Source organism: Ranitomeya variabilis, chromosome 7 (genome assembly GCF_051348905.1).
Source record: "Ranitomeya variabilis isolate aRanVar5 chromosome 7, aRanVar5.hap1, whole genome shotgun sequence".
Lineage (NCBI taxonomy): Eukaryota > Metazoa > Chordata > Amphibia > Anura > Dendrobatidae > Ranitomeya > Ranitomeya variabilis.
This window is the reverse complement of record NC_135238.1, coordinates 207,651,879-207,671,411: the sequence shown is the minus strand read 5'-3', so window position 1 is coordinate 207,671,411 and position 19,533 is coordinate 207,651,879. Positions and strand designations below refer to the sequence as shown.

Sequence of the window (19,533 nt, the reverse complement as noted above, 5' to 3'; positions counted from 1 at the left end):
ATCTTGGACCTCGTGATGACCATCTGTTTTGCCTGCTCCTTTTGCTCTGATCTGCTTTTTCCTGGTATTCTGACCACTACATGATTAGACTTTTGTCTCTTCTCTCTGTTTACGACATATGCTCCTGGCTTTTGATCCCGGACTTCTTGGCTACCCTGACTTTCAGTTTGTCCGCGAACCAGTCATGAAATAGTACTGAAACAGTTTTTTGCATTTCAACGTATTTTAAGATATCAAGTGCATAAAAAGACCTGACATCTGAGGTTGCAGTTTCCCATTAGCAGAGCGTTGCACCTAATGAGCTTCCACTACACATTCCCCAGCCAGTTTTAATTAAACTTTCTAGTGTTAGAATTTGCCTTAGAGTATTATTGCATTTAAACAATTAACTGTCTGTAAATTGCACCGTAAGCTTTTTTGGCGACGCTCGGTTTTCAGCTTACCATATGCTTTTTAACATTAACAATTCAGTTACTGATGAGGACGTGTGTGGTTAGCAGATCGCCTTCATCATGGGGGAATAATTGAACGCAGAAGAAAATACTTCTTTTTAGAGGGCTATAATTATGTATGAGTGGGTCTCCGAAGGTGTAGACGTGGTTTAATGTCTCGGATACCCTGTATAACTGAGCTTGTTCTAAAATGTAATTGTCGGCAAACAAAACTGCTAATATATTGCCTACCTAGTATTATCTAGTAATACTACTGGGTTGAGATGAGTGAACCTGTTGATGTTTGGGTTTGCCGAACATACAGTAAAAAGTTTGTGTCGAGTACTAACTTGACCTTAACCCCAAATCCAAAAGGAGTCATTAGAGATCTGAATTTTGGGGCCTTAAAATGGCTGTAAAATGGTCATAGTCAGGGCTATGGGGCTGTAAAAGAAAGCAAAATGGGGGTATGAGCAGGATAATTGTCCTGCAAACAAAAGTGGATAGGGAAATTATTTAAAATAAGACAGAATAATAACAAAAAAGAAAAAAGAATGATCTTGAACCAGGAGGTGGAGGTCCAAGTGGAGTAGGTGGACAAGGTGGTGTAGGTGGAAGAGGCAGAGAAGGAGGTATCCAACATTGCTTTAGTGCTTGTTTTTTTTGTTTCTTTTAGTTAGGGAACAGATTCAAAAGAACATAGAATAAAAAAATAATGTAGAGCCAGAAGGAGGAGGTCCAAGAGGAGGAGGTTGAGGTGTTGGTGGACGTGGCGTAGGAGGAGGAGGTAACCAATATTGGATTTGATTTTTGTTTTTTTGGGAGGTTCCCTGAAAACAGGCAGTAACAAACTGCTGGCCATTGTATGTGTATACAGGCCATAGGGGAGAGAGAGGACATGGTTGATCTGTGCCTGCTACCAGGGCTGTGAAATCGGAATCGGGGAGTCGTTATAAAATGGAGTGACTCCGACTCCTAAATTATATACTAAATTGTGTTCAGTAGTTCAATACAGCATGTGCTGTAAATGCTTTCATGAGAATTTGGGAACGTTATGAAATGTCCTATAAATGTCTGTTCTTTTCCTAATCTAAAGATCTCGGCTTCAGTAGAGATGAATCTGTGCCGCACTTTATGTACATGCTCAGCAGTGACCAGTGCTGTGGAGTCGGAGTCGTGTAGTTGGGAGTCAGTGAAATTGAGGTTTTGTAGATTTGAGTTTACTGACTACACAGCCCAGCCTGCTACGTGCCCAAATGAAACACCATTCTCTGGTGCATGCAGGCGTCAGGATGTTCTGCATAATTTCGTAGGCACGAATACTGTGAGGCGAAAAGTGAGGATAGAACAAATAGAGGAGGTTTTAGATTGGTTGACTGAGAGTGGCTTCAGTTCCTTTGATTGTTCTTCCACCCTGACCCTGCTAAAAGCGCAGATTTTGCACCTGCGGCCAATGGGCATCAGTCTTCCACCTCACCCCTTTGCAAATCAGGCAAACTGTCTGAGCCCCAAGTCATGCAGCGGTCACTTCAGGTTTTGTAGGCCATCCACCTGGAACTTGCCAACAATTGGAAGAAATTGAGTGCACTGGTACCCAACCACTTGTTGTGTTGGAGGAGGAGTACGTGGGAGTGATAGTGCAAATGATCAATGGACCACCGAAAACATCTCTGATGATAATGAAACACAGGTGGCAACTGCTGCAGATTTCTGCTGTTTGTAGTTTGGCAAAGAGGGCAGGGGTGAGAACTGGGTGGAACATCATGTGGGGGATTATTATTATTATTAATTTGTTTTAGAGCGTCATTAATTCCATGGTGCTGTACACGAGGAGGGATTACATGCAAAACACAAATAGACATTACAATGAATAAACAAAGTGACAGACAGATAGATAGAGAGGAGAAAAGGCCCTACCCTTGTGGCCTTATACTCTGCAGGATCATGGGGGAGAAAATAGGTTTGTTTAGGGGGCTACAGCATCTCTGGTGTTGGTGAGGTGGCAGAGGGGTCATTGCAGGCAGTAAGCTGTTCGGAAGACATGAGTTTTCCAGATCCGCATGAAATTTCCGAATGTAGGGGATAATTGGATGTGTTGGGCCACAGAATTCTACAGGATGGGGGATACTTGGGAGAAGTCTTACAGGCGATTGGATGAAGATAGTGGAGGAGAGAAGGAGGTCTTGGAAGGACCAGAGATTACGTGGTGGGAGATATCAGGAGAGTAATTCAGAGATATAAGGGGGAAACAGATTATGGATGTATTTGTAGGTCAGCGCTAGTAGCTTGAGGTGGATAAGTAGTGGAACTATGAAACAATAAATGGATTAGCAGAGGGGAGAAGTGGAGGAGTAGTGAGGACAGAAGTGGATTAGTAGAGCAGCAGAGTTAAGGACAGACTGGACATGTGTAATGATGCGATGGAGGATGATGAGGTTCTAGACCCCACATGGAGTCAAGGCCATCAGTGTGATGTTGACAGTTTGGAGGAAGAGGTGGTGGTCACGCTGCCCCATCGGCACCGCAAAAAACGGATCAGGGTGCAAAAGTGTAGAAGCCGGCCCTCAGCTGCTACAAAGCGGTGAGGCCGGCCCATAGCCATTAAGTTGGCTGCTACTGTGCATCGCGACTGGCCCCTAGCTATTATGTCACCTGCTACAAACCACTGAGGCCGAGCTCTAGCCATTAAATTGGAAGCTACTACGCACTGCAGCCGACCGCTAGCCATTAAATCAGTTCTTTATGTCCATGTTTTCTCCTACTCTGCTTCCTCCACCATCTTCTCATCCAGTCAGAAAGTGCGGGCTCTCTATCCACGCTTTTGGTGTTCTCACCCTGCTTCGGCTCACCTTTCTACTCTGCAACTTCACTTCTGCCTTCTCGCTCAACGCATCATATGTCACAGACCCACAAGGTGGAACTCTACATTGCACATGCTGGAGAGACCGTGCATGCAGCAGAAGGCGATACTGGACTATGAGGTGCAGCATGCACTATTGAGTCGTAGAACAGCACCACTTCATGACCAACGCGTGGCCTTCCATGCGGGACGTGTATGGTGTGCAGCTTTGAGTACTCCACCAACATGGCAAGCGCCATCATCCTTAGCGTAAGTATCCCTGTTCTATGCTTTGTAGAAAAACAAAGCTTCAGGCGATGATGGATGAGGTGGTGGCACAGGATGGTCTAATTTCAGATGATGAATATAAATTTTTCAATCCTCACCCTACACTAGCCACTTTTTATGCATGTCGCACCCGAGCATGCTCAGATAACACCTTATCCGAGCACGTTTACTCACCACTAATTGTAATAGGACAATGGACTTTGACAATCGACAATCTAAACCTACATTTTACAAACACAGCTGTATGTAGCAATTATAGAAATTTAGGAGGACCTTTCACTGGCCAAAAATATGTATTTTTGTTCCTTGGTATAAATGCCGCTGTTCTCCTGAATTTAAAGTAGTTTTTCTTTTGTTCCTGCTCCTCTCTATTCCTGAGATATGGTCCCCTTTTCGCTATATTGAAATCCAGTCTTTTTATCAAGTGGGTTCGGTCTTCTATTTGAGGACCACGCCCATTTGGCAAAAAAATACTAAATTTACATACAGGGATGAGAGGGCAATATCTCAGAAATGAAAAAGAAGGGGAACAAAGCCAAAACAATGCCAGACCCAGGAGAAAGTGGCTTTTATACCAGATTTAATATATATATATATATATATATATATATATATATATATATGTATATATATATATATATATATATATATATATATATATATATATACATACACACACACACATATATATATATATATATATATATATATATATATATATATATATATATATATATATATATATATATGTATATATATATATATATATAAATTATATATATATATATATATATATATATTCATTTTGGGGGGGTTTTCTTGGGTTTTGCCTGTGAAATGGCCACAGTGTGAAAGTTCTCTTATACTTTCTACAAATACCAGTTTATAATCCGGCTCATTTATTTGGTTTTGCAGCAATCTCAAATTGTGTAGATATACCCCACCAAATATCATCTCTTCATTCACCCATTTCCAGGAGGAATAACAGAGGCCCAGTAAAATAATACAGACTTATGAGAAAATAGGCTTCAGAGTTGTTATATACGAGAATATACATTTTACTAGAATGAACATGTCGGTGGAGCAGACAGGTTGTTTTTAAGTAAAAGTGAATTTTTTTCCATCTATAATGGTTCCTTCACTAAAAGAATGTAGTAATCATAAGATCATCTGATATATTAGTAATTTAATGATACCCTGTACTAAGAGCGACAGAGAAGAAAGTGATTTCATAGTCATTCAGAATGAATGTGAATTTGGCAGTCTAATTAAATGGATGTTTGATAAAACTTCAAATTTCTAAAGTCCGATTATAGGTTTATTAATTCAAAAAGCGTTTCTCATAACTAGAGAAAGTAGACCGAAGATCAATTAGGTTGATAAAGAAGCGTTTAACATATGAAGAAATACTATGCAAATTAAAGAACAATATAAAGACCTTGGAGAGCACATTTAACCTCAAGGACTGTACAATTAGTGCACAGTCGCTCGTCCAAACGCTGGGAAATGTAGAATGTGCTCCCTATGGAGAATTATAATTGTTAAAGTGACTTAGATAACAAGATCTCGGTGTCTATGAGAACATTCACCCCCTGCTGTACATCGTATGAGTAATACAAGGAAGGGGGTCGGTAACTATCGTAAGATGGCCACAGCCACAGACAGTGGAGAACAGAGCAACCTAGAGGTTCCTGTCCCGGAAACTAATATTACAGTACAGGGATAATAACACAGTGATGTCACAGTACAGGGATAATAGAAACAGTGACATCACAGCACAGAGATAAAAAGACAGTGACATCACAGTACCTAGTACAATGCACATAGCTGATGACACAAAATGAGAATAAGTCACACAGCAATGTCTCAGCATATGGTAATGCACATAGGAATGTCATAATCTATATATATAATTGTCTAAGGGGTACTTCCGTCTGTCTGTCTGTAACGGAAATCCTGCCAGGCCGCGACCAATCAGCGACGGGCACAGTCCGGCCGAGAATTGTCCCTCCCTACTCCCGTCCAGTCAGTGCCCGGCGCCTGCTCCATATTCCCCTCCAGTCAGCGCTCACACAGGGTTAATGACAGCGTTAACGGACTGCGTTATGCCACGGTGTAACGCACTCCGTTAACGCTGCTATTAACCCTGTGTGACCAACTTTTTACTATTGATGCTGCCTATGCAGCATCAATACTGTAGTAAAAAAATTAATGTTAAAAATAATAAAAAAACAAAAAACCTGCTATTCTCACCTTCCGTCGTCTGCCGATGCGCGCGCGGCTGCCGCCAGCTTCCGTTCCCAGAGATGCATTGCGAAATTACCCAGAAGACTTAGCGGTCTCGCGAAACCGCTAAGTCATTTGGGTAATTTCGCAATGCATCGCTGGGAATGGAAGCTGGCGGCAGCGGCGCGCGCATCGGGACAGCTTTGCTGGACGCTGGTGGGTGAGTATATAACTTTTTTATTTTAATTATGTTTTTTAACAGGGATATGGTGCCCACACTGCTATATACTATGTGGGCTGTGTTATATACTGCGTGGCTGCTATATACTACGTGGCCAGTGTTATATACTGCGTGGGCTGTGTTATATACTGCGTGGGCTGTGTTATATACTGCGTGGGCTGTGCTATATATTACGTGGGCTGTGTTATATACTGCGTGGCTGCTATATACTACATGGGCAGTGTTATATACTACGTGGGCTGTGCTATATACTGCGTAGGCTGTGTTATATACTACGTGGGCAGTGTTATATACTTCGTGGGCTGTGTTATATACTGCGTGGGCTGTGTTATATACTGCGTGGGCTGTGTTATATACTGTGTGGCCACTGTTATATACTGCGTGGCCTGTGTTATATACTGCGTGGGCTGTGTTATATACTGCATGGGCTGTGCTATATATTACATGGGCTGTGTTATATACTATGTGGCTGTGTTATATACTGCGTGTCTGCTATATACTATATGGCTCCTATATACTACGAGGCCTGTGCTATATACTATGTGGCTGCTATATACATACATACACATATATTCTAGAATACCCGATGCGTTAGAATCGGGCCACCATCTAGTACAGTATAATGCACATAGCAATGCCACAGCATGGTGATAATGCAATAAGTAAAGGTCACAGGACATAAATAATATTCAACAAACTGCATGCAAAAACTGCTTTAAGTTATGTACAGTAAAGTTCAGGGTCCGGTCCGTACTAAACACCTACTGTTCGGTCAAGGACCCCAAACACGGACGTCACAAGTAAGCAGCTCATTCTACAGTGGTTTTCAGCCTGGACAGTCGCATCTTGGCATCATCCAGGTTGAAAACTATTTCTCGCAGACCTGGATTATGGTGTGGGACAGAACTGCGAACAAGTTAGGGATATGGGCAACACAAAGGTGACATCAACCCCACAAATATAAACCCCACTTGCCACCGCCACAGGGCAAGTGGGAAGAGCCAGGCAAAGTGCCAGAATTGGCACATCTAATAGGGGCACTTTTTCTGGTGCAGCTGCGGACTGCTATTTTCAGGCTGGAGGAGCCAACATCAATGGCCCCTTACCAGCCTGAGAATACCAGTCCCCAGCTGTCTCCTTCAGCTTGGCTGGTCATCAAAAATGGGGGGGACCCAATGCAGTTTTTCTTTATTATTTATTTAAAATCATTTAAAAAATAGCATGGGGACCCCACTATTCTTGATAACCAGCCTTGCTAAAGCTGACAGCTGAGGATTGCAGCCCGCAGCTGTCAGTTTTTCTTGGCTGGTTATCAAAAATACAGGGGAACCAACGTCATTTTTTTTAAATTTATTAATAGCGCCGGCCTCGGCTCATGATTAGTTTCATTAGAGGCACATGATTTTGCTGTTACCAGCGAGTCTCACTCAAAATTCATTTGAGAAAGGGCTTTAAAAGTGAGCATAATGCACTGCAATGTAAAAATGACACTGCTGTGCACATGATCCGTCTTATGTCACTTATTTTAATAGCTTCAGGGTTTGGAAACATTAAAGCGATGAAAAGAAGTGATTACTCTTCTGGTGCCTTCCTCTGGGGAGCAACTCGCTCTCTATACTTCAAAGTATACGGCGGCGGAGCTGCTGCAACAATGACAAGAAAGCTGCTTCAGGAAGAATTGCGTTGGCTTGTAAATGTCGCCATGTGCACATACACTAACAGGTCAGAATGGGCATCAAGGTTTTTTGCATAATCTGACCAGCAAGAGTAGACTAATTTGCTTTATCCCTTAGATGTAAATGCTAGACAATGGCTTTTATTATGATCACCCTTCATCTGCTCAAAGGTTAATAAAACTTCCCTATTGAAAAACTATTACTCCCATTATGCAAACAGCCTGTGTTAATCCGAGCATGTTGAGAGTTGTAGTTCCACCCCAGCTGGAGAGGTGTATGTTGTAGCGCACAACATGCTAGAACTCATACAGGTGGCCACTTAATCAGCCCGCTATTAGAGCATGCATCTCCGTGCCAATGTACTTATACGCTTATTGAGTTAGACGCATTTACATTTCCAGCGGATAAAGGGCGATCAATCACGATGACACTTCCTTAGATTTAAGGTGCAATATAAATGCAAAATATTTGTGATATGAATATGGGATGTAGATGGGGGCGATGGAGGATCCAGGACCGGAGATGGGTTAAGGAGGGAAGCAGGAGAAGTGTAATGTGATAAAACAATCTTCTGTGTTTCTGGGGTATAAATAACCCGGCAGACGCCACCAAAGTATTGTCAGAAATTTGCTTGCAAAGATGATTAAAAAATAAGCAGTAAAATCTATGGCTGCCACACAGAATATTGATAATATCCGGCTAAGGAATTGTTAAGAACTTTTACCGATTTTCACAAAGTATCCTGACTGCGGGGAAACTCTGCTTGTGGCTCTTTTGCTCATCCATGAACTCCAGTCACTTTTACTGACGTCAGCGCTCGACACTAAAACTGCGTTCTCTGTGTCTCCCGGATGTAGGCCGAGCAGTCGTATTTTATGTGACCGCTCAACAAACATCCAGATGAACCCGAGTTGGCCTCGTCGTGCGACAAATGAATTATTGACGGACAGGTGAGGAATACTGTTATTTTTTTTTTGTTTTACATTAATAAATGGGTAAAAGAGGGTTGGGGAGTTTTTAAAATAAAAAGGACTTTCCTTGTTCTGTGTCTTTATTAGAATTGACTATGGGTTAGTAATGGGGGTGTCTTATAGACGCCTCTCCATTATGAACCCCTGGGCTTGATGTCAGCTGACATTACAATGCTGACATCAACACTAGCGGAGGCTAAGCATCAGAACTGGCGCATCTAATGGATGCTCCATTTCTGGGAAGGCTGGGGGCTCATGTTTTTAGTCTGGAGGGCCAATATCTAAGGCCCTTCCTGGGCTAATAATTGCGGCCCCCAGCATTCTTTGCTGGTTATAAATTATAGGGAGAACCCACGTCATTTTGTTCAGGGGGTCTCCCCTATAATAACCAGTAATCAAAAGTAGACAACTGTGAGTGGATATTAATAGCCTGTAAAGTCCAATCTGAGCTGAGAACCCCTCTGTGAGGGGGCCAATATCCAAGGCCCCTCCTAGGCTATTAATCTCGGCCCCCAGCAGCCTTTGCTAGTTATAAATTATAGGTCCTCCCTATAGTAGTAGCTAAGTAGACAACCAACTGTGAGCGGATATTAATAGCCTGGAAAGTCCAATCTGAGTTGAGCACCCCTCTGTGAGGGGGCCAATATCCAAGGCCCTTCCTAGGCTATTAATCTCAGCCCCCAGCAGTCTTTGCTGGTTATAAATTATAGGTCCTCCCTATAGTAGTAGCTAAGTAGACAACCAACTGTGAGCAGATATTAATAGCCTGGAAAGTCCAATCTGAGCTGAGAACACATCCGTGAGGGGGCCAAAATCCAGAATTATTGACTAACATTAATCAGAGTGCAATTGGATTTTTTTATCAGATTGCACTTGTCTGTTTTAAATGCAGATAAGTGTGAGCCCTAACAAGCAGATTACTGACTTGGCAGTGCATGGACAGCCATTCATCTCAACAAAAGTAAATAATTCAGGAAAAATCAAGATCAAGTGACAGCAAAGATTTATAGTATAGTACAGGCCTGTTAGTACAGAGACACAAAAATCTGCACCGGAGTTTAAAAATTATTTGCTAATCTGTGCAACTTTTATTTTATATGTATGGAACGATAAATATTGTGACAAGGCCGGACAAACCCTGGAATTTTCAAACCACAAAATCCCTCTGAAAAGTCCAGTCATTGTCTCGCAGCTCTGACCAAAAGCCTTTGTATTTTATTGTTAGCAACGCAGATAAAAGAGAAGCAAAAAGAAAACTGTTTGTTTTCATTGCTAAACACTTACTACAAATGAGATGTCCACAGGGAAGGCTCGGGCACTGAGTGAGATAGATTCCAAGGGAGAAAAAGTTGTTTCTCAAATATAATTATTCCCCGGAGTGGAAGAGACTGAATTACTTTTACTTCGTTCTTTATACTCCAGACAGAAAGTCTTGCAAAACAACATTTAAATGCAAGCCTATCGCCGCCATTACCCCCGGCGGATGCACTGCAAAGACGGGTGTATACATATGTCATAATGCCAAATGAATAACTATAGAGGCTCAGATATAATTGATGAGATAGGATTAGACATTGCTATAAGGGCAGTGTGACAAAGTCACTGGTAGAGTACTGGAGGGGAGATGTATGTCATTTGGTGGCGTCAGTGACGTGAAACCCAGAATATTTTCCTCCAGTACAGTAGGTGTTGTGAGGTTTTGTAGCTAAGTTGCATAAATGGCCTGGATATGTGGACATCCATAGAGTAGGTGGAAGGATGTCCACCTTATCTCCACGAGCAGAGGCGGCACCAACGTGTGCTGACAGAACCTAAGTGATGTCACAGTCATGTGTTCAGTCACATGGGGGGAAAGAGTCACATGGTCTGGGGTTTAAATAACTGGGCTCTAGATAAATAAATAATAATTCAATATAATACGTATGTGTGTCAATGACTGCCTTCTTGACATCTGTAAAGTCAGCAGTCTTCCCCATGATTACGGAGCCTACTGAAACAAACTAAGGGACATTTTTAAAAGCTTAGGAAGCCTTTGCAGGTGTTTTTTGATAATTATTCTAATTTACTGAGATAATGACTTTTGGGTTTTCATTAGCTGTAAGCTGTAATCATCAACATTAACAGAAATAAACACTTGAAATAGATCACTCTGCTTGCAATGACTCTACATAATATATGAGTTTCACTTTTTGTATTGAACAACTGAAATGAACTTTTTGATGATATTCTAATTTAGTGAGAAGCACTTGTATCTCTTAGACTTCTATTATCATCTAAGTCCGCCCCAGTGAAATGCATACCAGTATAATAAACCGTTCAAAAGAGAGATGTAGACTCCTAATGAGTCTTATAAGCAGATGAATACAAACATGGTGGTGGTACACTCACCCAGTGGCGGCAATCACACGGTGGATGTGCCGATGACACTCACCAAGTGGATGTGGTGGAGACACTCACCCGGTGGATGTGGTGGGGACACCAACCCTTGGATGTGGTGGAGACACTCACCTGGTGGATGTGGTGGAGACACTCACTCGGTGGATGTGCCGATGACACTCACCAAGTGAATGTGGTGGAGACACTCACCAAGTGGATGTGGTCTCGGCACTCACCCGGTGGCAACACTCAACTGGTGGATGTGGTGGCAACACTCATTCTGTGTATGTGGCGGAGACACTCACCCGGTGGATGTGGTGGAGACACTCACCCTGTGGATGTGGTGGAGACACTCACCCTGTGGATGTGGTGTTGGCACTCACCCGGCGGCAACACTCAACTGGTGGATGTGGTGGTAACACTCATTCTGTGTATGTGGTGGAGACACTCACCCGGTGGATGTGGTGGAGACACTCACCCTATGGATGTGGTGGAGACACTCACCCGGTGGATGTGGTGTTGACACTCACCCGGTGGCAACACTCAACTGGTGGATGTGGTGGCAACAATCATTCTGTGTATGTGATGGAGACACTCACCCGGAGGATGTGTTGGAGACACTCACCCGGTGGATGTGGTGGAGACACTCACCCTGTGGATGTGGTGGAGACACTCAACCGGTGGCAACACTCAACTGGTGGATGTGGTGGCAACACTCATTCTGTGAATGGGGTGGAGACACTCACCCGGTGGATGTGGTGGAGACACTCACCCTATGGATGTGGTGGAGACACTCACCCGGTGGATGTGGTGCTGGCACTCACCCGGTGGCAACACTCAACTGGTGGATGTGGTGGCAACAATCATTCTGTGTATGTGGTGGAGACACTCACCCGGAGGATGTGGTGGAGACACTCACCCGGTGGATGTGGTGGAGACACTCACCCTGTGGATGTGGTGGAGACACTCACCCAGTGGATGTGGTGTCGGCACTCACCCGGTGGCAACACTCAACTGGTGGATGTGGTGGCAACACTCATTCTGTGTATGTGGTGGAGACACTCACCCGGTGGATGTGGTGGAGACACTCACCCGGTGGATGTGGTGGAGACACTCACCCGGTGGATGTGGTGGAGACACTCACCCGGTGGATGTGGTGGAGACACTCACCCTGTGGATGTGGTGGAGAAACTCTCCCGGTGAATGTGCCGTTGACACTCACCAAGTGGATGTGGTGGAGACACTCACCCGGTGGCAACACTCAACTTGTGGATGTGGTGGCAACACTCATCCTGTGTATGTGGTGGCGACACTCACCCGGTGGCAGCACTCACCCAGTGGACGTGGTGGTGACATTCATGCAGTGGATGTGGTGGTGGCACTCACCCTGTGGTGGGACACACCCATTGGATGTGGTGGTGCCACTCACTTAGAGGTATAACCATAATGGTAAACACCATCACCTCCACATCCATTCCACAAAGAATAATCCCTTCCTAAGGACAACACAAAATCCTAATTTCCTTGGTACAGCCAGAACACAAGAGCTAAACAAATTGTCTGCGCAAGCCTAACAAGACCTTAGGTGAACACCTCACAAATGCTTTTCAGTTTATCAGAGATTATAGGCACAAACCAGTACAGAGGGAACTTTCCATAGAAGAAGGGAGCAAAGCCCGGCACTGGAGTGGAGACCGATGAGTAACAATAGCGTATGTGTGTCAGAGAAAAAAAACAGCATCATCTCAGCAAAGTTGGTAACAAAGACACTGAATACTATTTAATAGAGTTGGGCAGATCGATTTGCCGGACCCTGGTCCATCGGCCTAGTCAGTAGTCTCTGGCCCCGGAGGGGAGCCCTGCATTTCTTTTACCCTCTGGGATCCCTTTTAATTAGCCGTCTCTGTGCGTTATGCTGTACTGGTGACATCACATCAGCCCTCCTAATCAAAAGCCATGTCGTGACAGCAGGGGGTTTGGGTCAGACCTCAACAATCATACATGGATGGTAAATTCTTCGGATAGGTCATTAATTAAGAATGAAACACAGACCCACAATATCACGCTTCAGCTCCTTGATGAGCAACACACCCGCCTGCCAGTAAGAGGCGGCTCACACCGAATAAGCGGCGCTCCGAACTGTCATTTCATTTTCCATAATTAACAGTATTATTTAATAATCTGTGAAAATGATCCAATGTGTTTAATACCAACAATAATCCATTCTTAGGAAACACATCTGTCCCCTATAAAATAATTAGAGGCGATTAATCCTGATTATATAAATCCTGCCGCGGAACACACAGAAAATTCTCGAGTTCTGGAGACTTTAGAAAAATATATTGAAAAAATGTAAACTGTTTCTGTCACTTCTAATTGAGGCTTCTGCTAAAGAAGAACAGACAAAGCACAACAGCTTCCATAGGTGTAAGTTAAAGGACGTCGGTCAGCACAAAATTACTGGTCAAACCAAGCACAAGTGCTCGGTGCACCCTTGGCGCGGCCAAGCAGTTCAGCGAGAGAGCTAGAGAAGGGCTGAGATAAATGGAAAAACAAGCAGGTAGAAAAGTGCACTGAACCTTATGGCCACGAGCACCTGTGCTTGGTTTGAACAGTCATTCTGTGCTGACAGATTCCCTTTAATTGTATGAGATGATCAAAATGATCTATACATTTCTCCTTCCCTGACTGTATATAACTTCTACTAATGATACGAGATCTGATCTGACGATCCTTGCTAATCATTTGCTGCAATCTGCGTATACATATTTATAAAACACATATAGAAAACTTGTAATCTGGCAAGATGTCATCCAAAAAGTCTCTGCGCAGATAGAGACAATAAAAAAAAAATGTAAATGGAAAAATGTGGCTTTTGCATTATTTCAACCATTTATTATAATTTATGAATGTATGTAAACCAAGATGTGAATCTTCCCTTGTACTGAATTTTGGAATATAAAACAATAATATAATATATACAAAGTAACCATGAAAAGCTCTGGCAATGAAAAGAAATACTGCAGTGCCCCCTGCAGGTACAAAGCTAAAACTACACACTAGTAATAACGCAGCGGGTTATTGTTCTATTGTTTCATATGGAACAAGGTTTTTTTTAAATGTGTATATATATTATTTTCAGATAAATGAGAATAAAGAAATAATAAGTAAAAAATAAATATATATATTTTTTTTACTTATTCTTTCTTTATTCTCATTTCTCTGAAAAAAAACTTTGAAGACTTCTGCTTTCTGAAATAGATGCGTCTCCTAAGGGATAACAGAAATAGTGCTACTATTCACTGTGGCAAACCATAGGGGTGATACGAGAGACCATTATATTGGAAATATAATGAGATGTAGGGTGTAAAATGAAGATTTCTGGCTAGGAAAAGGGCCATTCAAGTCACTAACAGTGTACTTAGAGTGTTGTGCCACGCTTTCCTATTGTTGGTGATAATCTTGGCGTTGAGAACAGAGCAGAATACTTAAAGGAGTGGTCCAGGTTTGGGCTACAAGTCTGCAGTCATTCTAGGTGACTGTAGACCTGTGAATCTGCACCGTGAGCAGTGTGCACTGTCAGGATTCTCGGGTTCCGTGACTGCAAGCATGCGATTTTTATACATGTGGACTGTGGTCATGTGTCGACTAGTTGTGCACGGCCTTAATACAAGTGAATTGAGCAAGGCCGGACACGTCTAGATGGAATGTGGCCAGAAGTATGGAAATCACGTGACAGTCCACTATTAGCGCTGGAGAATCCTGACAGCGAGCACTGAACATAGTGAGGATTCACAACTCTGCAGTCAAATAGAGTGACTACAGACTTGTACCCCGAGCCTGGACAATCTCTTAATATTTATGGATTTTTTTTTCTATTTTTTGAGGGGTTGGGGGAAATTTTAAACAAGATTTTAGAATTAGAGAGAAGCGAATCGATTCAAATAAAATCAAATTCACTTTGAATTTTACAAAAATAAATTGGATTTACCAGAATCCAATTTTTTGAGATTTGTTTAGCTCAATTCCACGGAAATAGCATTTTTTCAGATTTTTTTTTTTGAGCTGAGACGGGGTTAAAAAATAATTTTAAAAAAATCTGATACTAACCTTGCCACTCGCATGTTCCTCTACTAGCGCATTCTCTACGGCTCTAGTCTTCTTGTCTTCAGTCGAGACCTCACGGGAGGCACAGTCAGGGGAAGACTCGAAGAGAAGAAGACCGAAGGGAGGGAGCCAGCAGAGGACTAGGGACAAGCTGCAGGGGTGGGAGATGGGAGGAGTGAAGTAAGTAGATATACAGTATACATATATATATATATATATATATATATATATATATATATATATTTATTTTTTTTAATCCATGTTTATTATGCTATGGGATCTGGAGAGACTTAAAAAAAAATCTATATAGAGTGGCAAGTAAAAGTTTGAGCCCCCCTGGTCAAAATTACTGTCATTGTGAAAAGTTTAGCAACTTGAAGATGAAATGTTCTCTAAAAGGCCTAAAGTTAAAGATGACATATTTCCTTTGTATTTTAGGAAAGTAAAAATATATATAAATTATTTTTTTTCTTCATTTTAAAAATTACAAAAAGGAAAGTGGGTCAATGCAAAAGTTTGTGCACCCTTCATGGTTAGTACCTAGTAGCGCCCCCTTAGTGCAAGTATCACAGCTTGTGAACACTTTTTAAAGCCAGCCAAGAGTCTTTCAATTCTTGTTTGAGGGATTTTCATCCATTGTTTGTAGGAAAATTCTTCCAGTTCTGTGAAATTCCTGGGGTGTCTTGCATGCACTGCTATTTTGATGTCTACCTATTGATTTTCAATGATGTTCACATCAGGGGACTGCGAGGGCCATTGTAAAACCTTCAGCTTGCGCCTTTTGAGGTCGTCTATTGTGGATTTTGATGTGTGTTTAGGATCATTATTCATTTGTAGAAGCCATCCTCTTTTCAACTTCAACTTTTTTACAGATGGTGTTATGTTTGCATCAAGATTTTGTTGAAATTTCATTGAATCCATTCTTCCCTTTACTCATGAAATGTTCCCCGCACCATTGGCTGCGACACAACCCCAAAGCATGACTGATCCACCTCCATGCTTAATGGTTGGTGAAATGTTCTTTTCCTGAAATTCTGTGCCCTTTTTTCACCACATATACCTTTGATTATCGTGGCGAAAGAGTTCTACTTTAACCTCATCTGTCCAATGCATCAGGCTTGCTTCGATGTCCTTTTGCATACTTCCAACACTGAATTTTATGGTGAGGATGCAGGAGAGATTTTCTTCTGATGACTCTTCCTTGAAGGCAACATTTGTACAGGTGTTTCTGAGCAGTAGAACAACGTAGCACAACTCCAGAGTCTGTTAAATCTTTCTGAAGCCTCTGTAGCAATCCTACGAGCAGCTCTCACTGAAATTTTGCTTGGTCTCCTAGACCTTATCTTGACCTCCACTGTTTCCGTTAACTGCCATTTCTTAATTACATTTCAAACTGAGGAAAGAGCAACTTGAAAATGCTTTGCCATCTTCTTATAGCCTTCTCCTGCTTTGTGGGCCTCCATCATTTTCATTGCTAAACAGCTGCTTAAAAATATAACCATCACTGCTGTTTTTTGGCACAAGGTTAGAGGAGGCTGGGTTTTTATAAAGCTGGGGAATTTCCATCACCGGGCCTTTCCTAACGATGATAGTGAACAAGCCATAACCCTAACAGGCTAATTAAGGTCTGTATCCTTGATCAAAGTTATCTGTGCACACAAATCTCCAAGGGTGCACAAACTTTTGCCACAGTCCATTTTCCTTTTTGTAATTTTTAAAATGTAAAAGATGAAAATATACATATTTTTTGCCTAAAATAAAAAGGAAATGTTTAATCTTTATTTTTAGGCCTTTTAGAGGTAATTTCACCTTCAGCTTACTTAACTGTTCACAATAACAGTAAATTTGATCATGGGGTGCACAAACTTTTACATGCCACTGTATTTCTATTAGTGGCAATCAGTGCACATTCATTTTGCATCAAATAAGTTGAAGTGAATTGAATATTCTGGCAAAAATCAAGAAAATCTGCCAATTTCTAATTTCTAATTTTTTTTTTTTTTAGTTAATCTTTTTTTTTTTTCAGGAAAAGGAGCGAGGGTGCGTTGCGCTTCTGGTAAAGAAATTTCAGGATGCCGATGTGTAAGAATCAATTGCACTCGCAATGCATTTCCGACTCGAACCGACCGCTTCCTCAGGAAAACCACGGTCATAAATCTGCTAAAATGTTCACATTTTTGTCAGATTAAATTATTTTTTATTAGAATCTATTGATCAAACACTTTACACAAATATAATATTAACCCCCCTCCCCCTTAAAGAAAAAGTTTTGGCGAAGTTTACTAATGAATGAATTGTACTTCCTCGGAATCTCCCACTAGTGTAAAAATGACGATAATGATGCAGCAAATCTCGGCTTTCAGCATCTCTTATCTGTACCGTAAATATATGGCGTGGTGCAGGAAAGGGTTAAATGACTAGTAAATAGGCTAGTCTACCAATTAGAAGATTTTTCTTTTCAAATGAATCAATGAACAGTGTAAATGAATAAATATATAAATTCCGTCCTCCTAGCGGAAGCCACAGCACACGATTCAGAACCAGTTTTTCCGGCTAATCTTGGTATTTTGCCCAGGGCACAGGACAGCTCAGTAATTACTTCCAAGCAAATAAAAATCATCAAAGTTCTCTAGAAAGTCGCCAGTGATAAGTATATGTTATGAAATGTCAATTATTTGGGGTTAGCTAAAGGTAATGTGTCACCAGAAGGTGATTTATTGTTTAAAACAGGTTTTGAGTCACTTAATTTTTTTTCTAACATGTTTGCAGATTTTTTTTTCTCTCCATATCACAATATTTAGTAAGACTACAAATTAGAAATCTTGCAATTCTCACACTGGCCACTGGGGATTTTTTTAGATTTCAACTTCCTGTTGATTCAGGAAACAACACCTGTGCACAGCCACAATGAGCAGGCACTGACACTGTCTTTTTTTATTGACTGTGTGCAAAGCTCAGTGTGAAGGGAGTGGGAGCAAGGTCAGATGTGATTTCTCCTGTTGAGATTGGTGGATTCTGAGATATCAGCTGTGTATAGAGGTGTTATCTGTTATTGCAATCTTGCCTCTGACGATAAGGAAACAGCTGTAAACACTTCCTGAAAGCACAGGAAGTATGAGTCTAAAACAAGCCCCAGTGGTCAGGGTGAAAATTGCAAAATTGCAAGACATTACTATATACATTATCCTTTTATAGTGACATCACTATGTGCATTATCCTTTTATAGTGACATCACTATGTTCATTACCTTATACTGGGACATCACTGTCAGACACAGGTAAGTTCAATGGACAACACAGCATACAACTACATGGGATTGGAAAAGGGAGAGGAAGGCGGTAAAGGTAGAGAGCAAGGGATTGGACACCTCCTGACACCAACCTGTGTTTATCACTAAACTCACCTAACGCCCCATGTGGGTCCTTCCCCCCCCCCCGCCATCATCACATGCCTAGTCCTTGATTGTCTCCTCAATATACCCTGGCTAGTGCACTGGCCGGCAAGGATGCTAGCTTCACCATTGCAGAAGGTAAAACACAGGGGAAGAGACAAACACGGAAAAGACGAAGAAAAAGGGACAGTATATTCAGCTTCAGGCTCTGCTGCCAAGCTCCACAGCAGCATAGAAAACAGCATCCGGTATCTGAACTCCTACAGCTGCAGCAAAACCACCGACACAGGAGAGCTCCTCCCTCCAGGCAGGTCTGCATGGAATAACTATTACTTACAATCAGCTGATGGGTCATGTGACTATTTAAAGGAATGTGGCAGTGGTTACCAACCAATACCAGCTGACCAGCCTAAAAAAAAGCTGCCAGCAAAAGACTGACATTAACTTTTGCTGAACCAAAAGGGAAAAAAAAAACATTTAAATTACAGCAGAACCAGAACTGCCACAAATACCATAAAGAATTGTGACAATCACTATGTGCATTATCATTGTACTGTGGACATCAGTATGTGCATTATCCTTTTATTGTGACATCACTATGTGCTTTATCATTGTATTGTAACATCACTGTTCATTATCTTTTACTGTGACATCACCATGAGTGTCATCCTCTTATTGTGACATCACTATATGCATTATCCTTTTATTGTGACATCACTATGTGCATTATCTTTTACTGTCACATCACCATGAGTGTCATCCTCTTATTATGACATCACTATGTGTATTGTTGTGAATTTGGATTCTGGGCTCCCCCGGTGGCTACTGGTGGAATTGAACTGGTGTTTTCATCTTCTCTGTTCACCTGTTCCCATCAAGATGTGGGAGTCGCTATATAACCTTGCTGCTCTGTTAGTTGCTTGCCGGTCAACAATGTTATCAGAAGCCTCTCTGTGCTTGTTCCTGCTCCTAGACAACTACTAGATA

The 19,533-nt window shown here is 41.9% G+C and overlaps 1 protein-coding gene and 1 long non-coding RNA gene across 5 annotated transcripts in view; one reads left to right on the top strand and one right to left on the bottom strand.

Moving 5' to 3' along the window:
• STK39 (serine/threonine kinase 39) overlaps positions 1 to 19,533 on the bottom strand; it is a 310,745-nt gene that overhangs the window by 186,377 nt on the left and 104,835 nt on the right. The window lies entirely within an intron of this gene.
• The window catches only part of LOC143784490 (uncharacterized), a 28,450-nt gene continuing 14,280 nt past the window's right edge, over positions 5,364 to 19,533 (top strand). The window contains exons 1-2 of one of the 2 annotated variants that reach the window (XR_013217793.1): positions 5,393 to 5,434; positions 8,559 to 8,651. This is a non-coding gene — a long non-coding RNA (uncharacterized LOC143784490). Of the gene's footprint in view, positions 5,435 to 8,558; positions 8,652 to 19,533 lie in introns of both variants that reach the window. The other variant, XR_013217794.1, reaches the window with a different exon arrangement.